Raw genomic sequence first — 13,725 nt, forward strand, 5'->3', positions numbered from 1 at the left:
AAGTTTCCACAGTCTGTGATGATTTGGGGTGCAATGTCATCTGCTGGTGTTGGTCCATTGTGTTTTTTGAAAACCAAAGTCACTGCACCCGTTTACCAAGAAATTTTGGAGCACTTCATGCTTCCTTCTGCTGACCAGCTTTTTAAAGATGCTGATTTCATTTTCCAGCAGGATTTGGCACCTGTCCACACTGCCAAAAGCACCAAAAGTTGGTTAAATGACCATGGTGTTGGTGTGCTTGACTGGCCAGCAAACTCACCAGACCAGAACTCCATAGAGAATCTATGGGGTATTGTCAAGAGGAAAATGAGAAACAAGAGACCAAAAAATGCAGATGAGCTGAAGGCCACTTTCAAAGAAACCTGGGCTTCCATACCACCTCAGCAGTGCCACAAACTGATCACCTCCATGCCACGCCAAATTGAGGCAGTAATTAAAGCAAAAGGAGCCCCTACCAAGTATTGAGTACATATACAGTAAATGAACATACTTTCCAGAAGGCCAACAATTCACTAAAAATGTTTTTTTTATTGGTCTTATGATGTATTATAATTTTTTGAGATAGTGAATTGGTGGGTTTTTGTTAAATGTGAGCCAAAATCATCACAATTAAAAGAACCAAAGACTTAAACTACTTCAGTCTGTGTGCATTGAATTTATTTAATACACGAGTTTCACAATTTGAGTTGAATTACTGAAATAAATGAACTTTTCCACGACATTCTAATTTATTGAGATGCACCTGTATACTTGGGTGTCAGTACAGAATTTATAAAATAATTTACATTTAATTCACTAAGTTAAAGGCGCAATCACTGTTTTGTTTTTCTTCCTTTTTTCTGCTAATTGCTAAACTTTTAACTTTTAAAATGATGAAAGTGAGAATGATCATGGACCGAGTGCACCTTTAACACCTCTAATGAAATTATATCCCTGTCTGGCTAATCTTTTTCCACTGCACTGTTTAATATTAAACTAAAAGCACATACTGTATATCTTGATATTTGTTACTGCTTATTGTGTCAGAGGTGCAGAATTTTAAGATGCCAGTTTAACTCCTGATAAATGTTTTATTTTGCACATTGGAGAACATCAGGATAGATTGGAAAATAATGTTTTGTTAATAAAATAAGGCATTTGTGGTCAATAAAGTCACTAATTGTAGGCTAAACTTAAAGCCTAATTTGTTCAGTAGGCCTACATTTTCAGATAAAAATGTAAGAATATATAAATAAGCAATATGAGAAAACGTCAATGATCCATTCTCCCCATAATTGTTTATCTCGTGATGTCATTTTGCACATGTTAATTGTTAATTTACCATTTGTTTAGATTTCTATTTGTTTATTGCTGGATAATACATTTGACAGAAATCCACTTAATGTCCCTTGGATATAATTTTCTCGAGGTAAATCTTCATGAAAAAGATAACAATTGATTCGGACCCATTAATCTTAGGTATATCGCATTGTATATATCACTGTCACATTATCCAAGTTTATCACATATCACATTTTTCCTACTAAACGTGCAGCCCTAGTGGTCAGTCTTAATTTGTTTATTCCTCAGAAATTCCTAAAAATTAAAAATTAAAAAAATAGGCTAATATTTAATAAGGTGGGGCAGAGAATAAAGAAATGAGACTTGTGAGGTAATAATGTAATATTTTGCCTGTATTACCAGACTGACTTTCTCACATTTTCATAATGCCAACATTTTGAATATTATCCTTGCAATATGTCCCTACCAAATTTCAGACCAAACCTCCGCCCTTGAATCTGTTTATATAGGAATTACATTTGTTTAATGCATGCACAAACGATTCTCAGTCCTAAATCCACCAAGAGATTCAAAATTACAGAAAAGGATTACTGTGCAATTACAGTGCAAGAGCCTTGCGTGTCACTATATGACACTAAAAGCACCCTCCAGCATCTGTTAAGCGACGTGGCAGATAAAATATTCACTGTCACTCTTTGAATATTATCACATTTGTTTAACCGCAATATGTTTTTATTCTACTTTTTAAAATATTAGTGTACTTACATTATACTATTATACATTTTTTAGATTCCCTAACCAGTGGTTCCCAAGCCTGGTCCAGGAGTACCCCAAGAACAGCACATTTTGGATGTCTCTCTTATCTAACACACCTGATTCAACTCATCAGCTTGTTAGTAGAGGCTCCATGAGCAGAACTGGGTGTGTCAAATGAGGGACTAAAATGTGCAGTGTTGGGAGTATTCTGGGACCAGCCAGGGTTGAGGCCCTAACCCAACCCCTACCCCTTAACCTAACCACTTATCAACAATAACACAGAGATAAAAGTATGACAAAAACCTCTATAAAAGTATTCCAGCTTTGTGTGAGGAACAGAGTTAAAGTTTTTAACCCTGAAAATCTTCCCCCTACATGAATGCCAAAAGATACATCTAAACTTGTGCTTGTCGCAGTCACTGAAAAAAAAAAAGGGAAAATGCAGGTTTCTCTTCTAATCTTTTTCTTTGCTTTCGATACATTTAATTCTCTGAAAAGCGCAGTCTACTAAATTACATAATGTAGGATCAGTGTAAACCAATCAAGTGTTAAACAACAGCTTTGCTGCTTGTTAAATTTACTCAACTAAAATGAGTTAATGCAGGGGTTTTCAAAGTCAAAGACAGTGGGCCTCCCAGTGCCCAGTGTGTGTGCAGGTGTGTGTGGGGGTGTATGTGTGTGTGTGCGTGTGTGTGTATGTGTGTGTGGGGGTGGGGGGGGTTCAGGTGTGTGTGTGTGTGTGTGTGTGCGGGTGGGTGGGTGTGTGTGCGTGTGTGTGGGTGTGTGTGTGTGTGCGTGTGTGTGTGGGGGGGGGTTCAGTTGTGTGTGTGTGTGTGTGTGTGTGCGGGTGGGTGGGTGTGTGTGTGCGTGCGTGCGTGCGTGTGTGTGTGTGCATGTGTGTGGGTGTGGGTGTGCAGGTGTGTGTATGTGCGTGTATGTGTGTTTGTGTGTGTGTGTGTGTGTGTGTATGTGTGTGCGGGTACGGGTGTGAGTGTGTGTGTGTGGGTGTGTGTGTGTGCCATGTCAGAGATGCACCGTCCCACTGTGTTGTCAGAGAGTGGAATAGAATCAAGCTTAGAGGCCTTATTAATATTAATATATTAATTATTTAATAAAAAAATGTACCACTCTCCAAGCCCCCCTGGGGACAATTTGAAAACCCCTGAACTAATGTAACACAATTCTCTCACAACTTAATTTAACTGCATTCAATTTACTTTTTTTAATTGGATTCAATACAGTGCATTCATAAAGAATTATTGAATAAAGACATTTGGTTTTGTCAGGAAGACTTGGAATTCACCCAAATGAAACATATCACTTCAACAGAGCAGAATATGTACAGAAAACAACGGATTAAACATTAACCACTTCAAACTAATAAATGATGCTGATTAAACATTATCCACTGTGAATAAATGTTGTTGAGTTAAAATAAAAATGAAAATTATACCCCAATATATCATGTCATCCTTTGCAAGAGTCCTGGCAAACTTGCCGCAAATTCGGCACTCATTATTTTCACATGCAAATGAGCTTGCAATTCACTGCAGATGTTTGCCAGAAGTTTGCACCTCTTCACTGGTACTGGTGAACCTGCTGCAAACTTCTGGTGACAATGAAGAGTTTGCTGCAAAGTTCATTTGCATGTGAAAATAATGAGCGTCAACTTTGCGGCAACTTCATTATATGATGACAAATTTGTACCTCGACATATAATTTCATGATGATAATTTTCTGATGCCCTTTGTGTCAGTCTATTGATGACAAAGGCTTCTCATTGCAAGCAATGCGCTTGCTGGCTGTGTCAAAATACAGATGCTTGAGGGTGCTTTTGGCATCCATATAGTGTTGTGCAGGGCTCTTACACAAACAATAGAATTTGATGCCTTGGGAGTGAGAACATGTTGCTTTACAGTGTTTGCCTTTTGGGATTGAGCTGCTCTATGAAGAAATTAGAGTTGCCATCTTTAAATGATCTTAAATCCAGTCATAAAACATATTTCTTTGTAAATAATAATAATAAGAAGAATATAAATAATGATAATAAAAAGTTGTGTGAAGCTAGCTTTAAAAGCAATATAAAGTATAAATATGTAAAATGTATTATTAGGCCTATTACAAAAGTCAAACTGGATAAAAACAAGGATACAATTTGATTCATGGAGGAGTAAAAGATAAACTGCAAAAAATGTAAATAGTATTTATATACAACAGTTAGTTCAGGTCCTCAAATCTGATTGGACGAGAGATGTTCCATGAGGACCGATGGTCTCACATCATTAGCACTCCGACACTTCACTGTTTGTATCACTCCGCTTGTGTTCGTGCCATTCTAAACTAAAGTGATAGAGCAGTGCCGACGTGTTAAGAGCTATATGTGTCTTTACCTTTAATTTTGTGTCATTACATATTTTAGCCAGCAGATGGTGGCAAAAGACAATTTTCGTGTGTAATATGAGTCAGTTAGGTGATGTGAAGTGAGTCAGCATCAGTCAGTATTTTCATTCATCAGTACTACGTGATTGCTCTGATTACTACTACACTACTAAAGCTAGGAAATAGCTTTAAACTAACAACTTTAGCATTAAGGCTCATCACAGAGACACAACAGACTAATTAATTACACAAACTCATGTTGCTTACCTCTTACCAGAGTTTCCACATTGGAGATGACATACTGTTCAAAATTAACAGTATGTTTGCAGCAAAGCACTAATAAGTTTCAAAGTTTAAACCTCTTGTTAGAGCCTGTTTATATACAATGTTTCGGAAGTAAAATGGTACTTTAATTTACCAAAGTGGCATTCAACTGATCACAAAGTATAGTCAGGACATTACTGATGTAAAAAAAAGCACCATCACTATTTGAAAAAAGTCCTTTTTTAATCAAACCTAGACAGGCCCCATTTCCAGCAGCCATCACTCCAACACATTATCCTTGAGTAATCATGCTAAATTGCTAATTTGGTACTAGAAAATCAATTGCCATTAAATCAAACATGGTTGAAAGCTGTCTGGTACATTAAATGAAGCTTAACGTTGTCTTTATGTTTGTTTTTGAGTTGCCACAGTATGCAATAGACTGGCATGTCTTAAGGTCAATATTAGGTCAAAAATGGCAAAAAAAGAAACAGCTTTCTCTAGAAACTCATCAGTCAATCATTGTTTTGAGGAATGAAGGCTGCACAATGCTTGAAATTGCCAAAAAAAAAAAAAAAACTGAAGATTTCATACAAAGGTGTACACTACAGTCTTTAAAGAAAAAAAGTCAGCTGGCTCTAACAAGGACAGAAAGAGATGCGGAAGCCCCAGATGTACAATGAAACAAGAGGATAAATACATCAGAGTCTCTAGTTTGAGAAATAGACACCTCACATGTCCTCAGCTGACAGCTTCATTGAATTCTACCTGCTCAACACCAGTTTCATGTACAACAGTAAAGAGAAGACTCAGGGGTGCAGGCATTATGGGAAGAATTGCAAAGAAAAAGCCACTTTTGAAACAGAAAAACAAAAAGAAAAGGTTAGAGTGGGCAAAGAAACACAGACATTGGACAACAGATAATTGGAAAAGAGTGTTATGGATCTTAACCCAATTGAGCTTTTGTGGGATCAGCTAGACTGTAAGGTGCGTGAAAAGTGCCCGACAAGACAGCCACATCTATGGTAAGTGCTACAGGAAGTGTGGGGTGAAATGTCTCCTGAGTATCTGGACAAACTGACAGCTAGAATGTCAAGGATCTGCAAAGCTGTCATTGCTGCACGTGGAGGATTTTTTTGATGAGAACACTTTGAAGTAGTTTAACCATTTAAAGCTTGAGCCCAAAATTCCGAAAATTCCATTCTGTGCCAGAATATGATATTCATATCCATATTACATGGACATATTCATATGACATCACACACCTGAACTGTATATACCATATTGAAGAGAAGAACTAGGACTTTCAAATTATATAAATATATGTATGATTATTTAAGGCTAATCATCCTTTATCAATAAGATTTCACACAGCAATTGTTACAAAAATCTTCTCCGGCCACCATACTTCATCAGACAACTGCAATTTCAACCATTTTAATTACAAGCTAGAGGGAAACTTAGAGTGTATGAAATATACATAATTTTGTAAGCAATGTAGAATAGCAGACAGCTTAGAAATATAATCTATTGTTTAAAAGTGATGACCATTCTATTGATTAGTGGGAAAACAGAATAAAACAAACATTTAGAATGTTAAGATACATTTCACATGACCACTCCTCAAATACTCCTTTTGAGCACTTGTAATAATAAATTGTGATTGCATCTGAAATTGAAAGACACAAACACTGAAATATACATTTTATGTTCAATAAAACACACACTTTATTTAATTTGAACATTAGAATTACACACGAATTAGACAGCAAAACATACAAAATCAAACTTTCGAAATATCTACAGTAAATACATTTTTAATAAAGAGTGCAGGAACAGAATATATATAAATTCATAAATACTCAACAACTGCAATACCTGTGGAGAGAAGAGAGGGAGAAAAGAGGGGAGGGGGAGGACAACAACACCAGTAAACATGGCTGGGGATCAGGTTCCATCTCATCATCCATCTCCTCACGGTCCACGTCTTCCTGCAGTAGTTCCTGGTCCAACAGATCTTCCTCCTGTGTGCTCAAGACTTCATAAGCCACGTCCTCCTCTGATATGAACCTAAGCTCATCAGCAGTCAGCTGCTTCCTCCTCTTGAGAGTGCTCAGCAGGGAGCCATAGTCTCTATCCATCTCTACAACAGAAAAAAAGTACAACAATAGGTAGCCAGCAGTGTGTTCTTCACAAATCCGTACACTGAATAGTCACCAAAGGCTTGCAGACTAACCAGAATGTCCAACTGCAGACAGCCCTCTCACACTTTCCTTGTGAACAGGAAGCTATACACAATCTAAATCATGTCTGTGTGATGGATGGGTAAGGCTACCTGCTAAATTATAGAAAGATATCTACCATTTTTTCTTTTTTATTACATGGAAAATCAACAAGCTAGATAACGTATCTAACTAGCAGGCCAGTTTCCAGGCAGGTCTGAACAGCGTCTGCTCTCTGCCTCACATTACTTCATGCAGATTTTCCACAAGTGACAAAATTGGCCAAAAAAGTTATTGATATTTAGCTAAAAATGTACATAGTATTGCTAGCTAATGTTTATTTAGCAAGTTTCACAGAAATTTGCTTAAAAATAGAGGCTAGCTGCCCGTCCGATAAACGCCAACGGTCATGTCATTTTTACCAGAAATAACTAGCATTACTCCTACAAATAAATGCTTCACAACTAAAACGTTTTGACTTTCAATAGACAGTATTGACAACACCTGTTAAATAACTTGTCTTACCTTGAAAGATCGCCTCAGTTTTCAATTTGAAGCAGTACGTCCAACACTGGAGGTAATCTCCCGGTGTATCCTCTCTGGCTCCGCTCAGGCAAATGGAGGATGACGCTGATGACGATACATTTATTATTCACGCCCAGAAACCCCTAAACCAATCATATGTGCGTTTAGCTGATATTGTCATGAGTATCTGCCAGTTTTCAGAAATAAAATCGGTGATTGGATGGCGAAGATATTGAGACAGGAACCATGGAAATAATTGTTCCCAAATTTGAATGCTACGGCTGGTAAGGGAAGTTGTGAACATTTTTTTTCAAATTGTAATAGTAATTTTTCATGTTATTAATGTCCTGACTATACATTGTGATCAGTTGAATGCCACTTTGGTGAATAAAAGTACCAATTTCTTTCCATAAGAGCAAAATCTGTACATTATTCCAAACTTTTGGCCAATGGTGGTGGGTGCTGACTGCCATTGTGGCTAAACAAAGTGATTTCATGTCCAAATAAACGGTGTTGTGTAAAGACTGGAGATATGTCAAACATTTAAGATGAATTACTTTATTCTCAACTTCATTTTCTTATTCAAAGTTACCCTTGAGTCAGATGCAAATTACTATCAGAGCATTTACACATTTTAGGTGTCACTAAAGAATAAGCAAATAAGCAGCTTTTCTCTGTTGAGCATCTATATTGAAAACGCAAGCTAATTGCAAACATTTTAAATGTAAAAAAATGAAATTATCCATATAATAAATAATTATTTTATGTATTGGTATTTATCATAAAAGAAGACCAATGTGATATCAAAGCAGAAAACCAATATGACATTGAAAGGTTTTATGTGTGTATATATACTGCATAACACTCACTGAGCACTTTATTAGGTACACCTGTACACCTACTTATCCATGTGATTATCTAATCAGTCAATCATGTGGCAGCAGTGCAATGAATAAAATCATGCAGATATGGGTCAGGAGCTTCTGTTAATGTTCACATCAACCATCAGAATGGGGGAAAAATGTGATCACAGTATTTTTTTCGACCATGGCATGATTGTTAGTGCCAGTTGGCTGGTTTGAATATTTCTGTAACTACTGATCTCCTGGGATTTCCACACACAACAGTCTCAAGAGTTTACTCAGAATGGTGCCAAAAACAAACAAAAAAACATCCAGGGAGCTGCAGTTTTTCAGATGGAAATGCCTTGTTGATGAGAGAGGTCAAAAGAGAATGGCCAGACTTGGCTGAGCTGACAGAAAGACTATGGTAACTCAGATAACCACTCTGTACAATTGTGGTGAGAAGAATAGCATCTCAGAATGCACAACATGTCGAACCTTGAGGCAGATGGGCTACAACAGTAGAAGAACAAAAAAACGTAGCCAATTTAACATGTCGGGTTCCACTTCTGTCAGCCAAGTACAGAAAGCTGAGGCTGCAGTGGGCACAGGCTCACCAAAACTGGACAGTTGAAGACTGGAAAAACATAGCCTGCTCTGATGAATCTCGATTTCTGCTGAGACACACAGATGGTAGGGTCAGAATTTGGCACCAACAGCATGAATCAGCCTGCCTTCTGTCAACAGTCCAGGCTGGTGGTGGTGGTGTAATGGTGTGGGGAATGTTTTCTTGCCACACTTTGGGCCTATTAATACCAATCAATCATCACTTGAATGCCACAGCCTATTTGAGTATTGTTGCTGACCATGTGCAAATCTGCAGAAATTCTGCGAAGCAATGTGACTGTAAAACGTTTTCATATCATGATAACTGAAGCATTTATCACAGTATATGTATTATCACAGTATTGTATTGAATTACAAAACAGGTTGAAAGATAAATACAATTTATTGTTGTTCTTAGTTACAAGATTTAGATACTTGTTTTGTACGTTTTAAATTAAAAGATCACAAAGAAAGTAAATTTGCAAAGATCAAACCATATAAGATTCAAAGAGACATGGTGGCTTGCAAAAGTCCAAAGCTTCTATTTTGCATTCATCTAATTTACTGAGGTTTATTTTCATTGCAAATGAACAATAACAACAATAGTAACATTTTGAGGGAAAAGTTTAATTGAAAAAGAAACATGAATTTTAGAGTTTCCTAGTAATTTGGCATGTCGTCCTATTACTGTAAGAGGTAGTTGGGAATGGTGATTTATTGATGGAAATGCTACAGTGCATTCAGAAAAATGTAAACAATTTGGTTAACAGATTATCTAGAAATGTTCACGGTATTTTGAAGTGCTCACAATAACAATTTTGTGCATGTTAATTACCGAATTTCAGCAAATGTCTAGATGCAATCATGTCAGCATGGACCAGAATCTCAAAGGATTGTTTCTAACATCTTTTGGAATCCATGCCACGAAGAAATGAGGCCCCACCCAGTATTAGTATATTGTTCTTAAAGGGATAGTTCACCCAAAAATTAAAATTCTCTCAGTATTCACTTACCCTGATGCCATCCCAGATGTGTATGACTGTCTTTCTTCAGCAGAACACAAATTAAGTTTTTTTAGAAAAAAGTTGAAGCTCTGTAGGTCCTTATAATGTAAGTAAATGGGTGCCATCAGGCTGCTGGCTATTTGACGGTCCAAAAGGCATATTTAGGCAGCATAAATATAATCCACACGACTCCAGTCAATCAATTAATGTCTTTTGAATGTCTTACATTATAAGGACCTACAGAGCTGCAACATTTTTCTAAAAATCTTAATTTGTTTTCTGCTGAAGAAAGACAGTCATACACATCTGACATGGCATCAGGGTATGTGAATAATGAGAGAATTTTCATTTTTGGGTGAACTATTACTTTAATAAAGTGCTCAGTGAGTGTATTTGTAAACAAGGTTCAGCATGTTAATCAATGTCTTTTAATTCTTATCTTTATTATGGCTGTATAAAAGCACAAAAAATAAATTACATGAAGAAACAGACATGCAAATTCAGGGAGGCAACCTCTGGTATGTTCTGCAAACACTGATATTCATTAATCAAATTGTTTGAATTTGGCATTGTTAGTGACAGTATATTTCAGATGACAAACCTGTTGCCCAAGAACATCCATAGGAGAAGAATAAAGCTGAACAAGGCAAGTGCAAAGGTTAAACTCCTTAATCTTTGTAAGCTAATAAAGCTTTGGAACCTGTGCATCAAGTGTTAGAGTGATGGAGGACACAATTACCCTACTTAGAAACCTGTACATTAACTCAGCTTCCTTTTACCCATTTGGCGCATCATATACTGGCAACCAAATGGGTTTTAAAGTGGTGAGACCAAAAGACCTCATTATTATAGCACAAACCCAACACCTACATCTGTATCATGCATTTGTGGAAAAAGGTTGGAGTCTTTTTTCCCCCTAAGTGATTCTCCAATCTAATACCATACAATGCAGATATTGTAATAGTTACAAAATAAATGGCAAGAAAAACTTGTTAATTCCCCCCTCCCTAGCAACTGGGCCAATTTGGTTGCTTAGGAGACCTGGCTGGAGTCACTCAGCACGCCCTGGATTTGAGCTCATGACTCCTGGGGTGGTAGTCAGCGTCTTTACTCACTGAGCTACCCAGGCCTCCAAGACTTGAGTTATCTTGTAGAAAACAGTAGCTGTGTAGCCAGTGTGGTGGAAAAAGAGGGCAAATACAATGCCAGCAGGTCAAACCTAAGCCTGGAGACAGAAGTGCTGAGGTCTTGATCTGGGCCTGGAGCCAGTGGATGAGAACATTAAAAGCTGAACATCTTGGTTTACTGAATCCAGTCTCCCCTCAGGCTCTGCTAAGTTATTCAGGTAATCGCAAAAACGTATGCAATCAAAAAGCCCTCAAGAAGATGATATAAAGACACATATAAGCAGTTGACATGGAACATTTGTCAATATTACTCTCCTCTTATTTCTTCTTTTCTTGTGTGTTGGTGAACCAGGCATCTAACAGCTTTTTGCTATAGTAGATCTGCCAGCCATGTACTGCAATAATCATGACTAAATACTTTATAGACACAGCAGAGAAACAAAGATGAACCTATCAGCTTTGCCATGGCGATAAAGCTGCTGAGCAACAGAAAACATCTCCATTCCTCCAAAAAGAATGGGAGCGACACAGAAAAACCCAGCACTGATCATCAAGGTGACCAGGTAGCTGATGTTGTTTTTGGGAAGAGCTGTGAAGCTGAAGATTGTAGGTATGATGCTCAGGAGATAAGTATATTCCCATTGGTATGGAGCGGCCACCACCTTATGGGATACCAGGTTCAGCTGGCTGACCACTACCTGTGCTGCTACCAGCAGCCAGACCACTGCATGAGTGATGTTCAGCTCCTTGATCTCCAACTTCAAGACCACACTGCGGGGATAGAGAAGGGTCAGTTCAATAGTATCAGAGGGATTTTGCTACTTCAGGCTTAATCTAGTAAAGAACTGAGCCCAAAGTATACTTTGGTTTTGACGCGAACACTTAGCGTGTATGCGTGCAGTCGAACGCCCTGCCTTTCAAAGTATACCTCATTTGAATGTGCATGCATACACAGGCAGTTGGCACAAGCATTCTACAACTGCTATGAGATACTGGACTATTTATCTTCAGGAGTTTAGACCCATAAAGATGTCTTTATAGTCCTTCAGACTCGAGTTATACAAATGCAGGTATCTCCTGACCTCCTCACACACAGGTGTTCTTGACGCGCACATCCACTGTTGTTGTTTCCACCATTAGCTCCTGTTGTTTACCGGTGATTACTTCTTCCTGCACTTCTTCATGAAAGTAACAGCTCATTTGTGAGTGTTGCCACCTTGTGGACCCACTAATTAGTGCAATACTTTGTTTGCGTTGTTAGAAAAATCTGTGCTGCACCCATTTCTTTTTTCTTATAATTTAATAATTGTGTGTAATTGTTGTTAATAAGTAATTAAAAAAATAGTTAACCATGGTTTTACTACAGTAATCTTGTAGTAGTAACCATGGTTAATTGTGTGGTAACTATGGTTTAACTAAATCCCATGGTTAAACTATAGTTACTGTAGTGAAACCATGGTTAATTTTTGTAAGGGTAAACAAAACAGAATTCTAATAATTTTCTGTTTAGGCTCACAAATGTAAATAATAATAATAACAATAATAATAATAATAATAATGATGACTTGAATTATGACAAAATTATATTTTAAATTATCCATTTTATCCTAAGAAATCACCAAAAAATCAGTTTAATAGAAATATCGGTATTAGTATCGGTGTCGACGATATTGGACTTGAAATGAATGGTATCAGATCGAAAAGAAAAGTGGTATCGCCCATCCCTAGCCGTCAGTTCCAGTGGTGCGAGGTCCTGATCACGATGCCATGGCAACACACCTTCGACAACCTGAGGTAAAATAAAACTTGTTAAATAAATTACACCATGTTTCTTCGGTATTATAAGTCACCATGAAACAAACGACACCGTCATCTTACACTTTAAGTGGAGAAGTATGCAGATAAGAACAACGTATGACAACCTGAGGTAAATAAAATTTGTTAAATAAATTACACCGTGTTTCTTCAGTATTATAATGCTGCCTTCACGTGCTATCGGAATTACCATAAATATGAGTTTCCCACTCAGAAGTTGCACATGAATGACCCCTAAAGTCGTAGTTATGACTGGGAAACTCTGAGATAATTTTGATACCCGAGTTTCCAAGATGGGAGTCCTAAACTTTCAACATGGCAGAGGAGATTACAGTTTCTGTAGTGAATGACAGGTTTTATTCATTTTCTAAATACAGCTAATTGTTAGCGCTTACCATTTTGGTCAAATTCATTTATGTATATCAGCAACTACGCATGTTGTAAATTTTTCGCACCATAAAAATAGCTTGTATTTGGCCAAAATTCCATTATCGTAAGCAAGCTGAATATACTTTTTTTGTATTGTGTCAAAATAAAAGTTCCTCATGAAATATATATGAATGAAAGTTTTTTCTGACAGCATAGCACTTGAACACGAGTACTCGTAATTACCACTTCAGAAGTGGGAAGTAGGGTAATTCCGATAGCACATGAAGGCAGCATATGTCACCATGAAACAAACAACACTGTCATCTTACACTTTAACAAGTGGAGAAGTATGCAGATAAGAACAACGTATGACAACCTGAGGTAGACTTAAACTCGTAAAATTATGCAGTATTCCCTCTGTGTAATTAAGCAAACTACCCTAATTTAATAGTTAACCAGGTGTAGATATTTTACCTACACTAACTGAGTAGCCTAAGTTACAAACCATGTTTAAAAAAAAATTATAATAATAATG

At 37.2% G+C, this 13,725-nt stretch overlaps 1 pseudogene; it reads right to left on the minus strand.

Moving 5' to 3' along the window:
• Positions 1–10,307: 10,307 nt before the first annotated feature.
• On the minus strand, positions 10,308–12,206 carry LOC127438878 (protein jagunal homolog 1-B-like; annotated as a pseudogene).
• Positions 12,207–13,725: the final 1,519 nt, after the last annotated feature.

The sequence above is a fragment of the Myxocyprinus asiaticus genome, chromosome 50 (genome assembly GCF_019703515.2).
Source record: "Myxocyprinus asiaticus isolate MX2 ecotype Aquarium Trade chromosome 50, UBuf_Myxa_2, whole genome shotgun sequence".
Lineage (NCBI taxonomy): Eukaryota > Metazoa > Chordata > Actinopteri > Cypriniformes > Catostomidae > Myxocyprinus > Myxocyprinus asiaticus.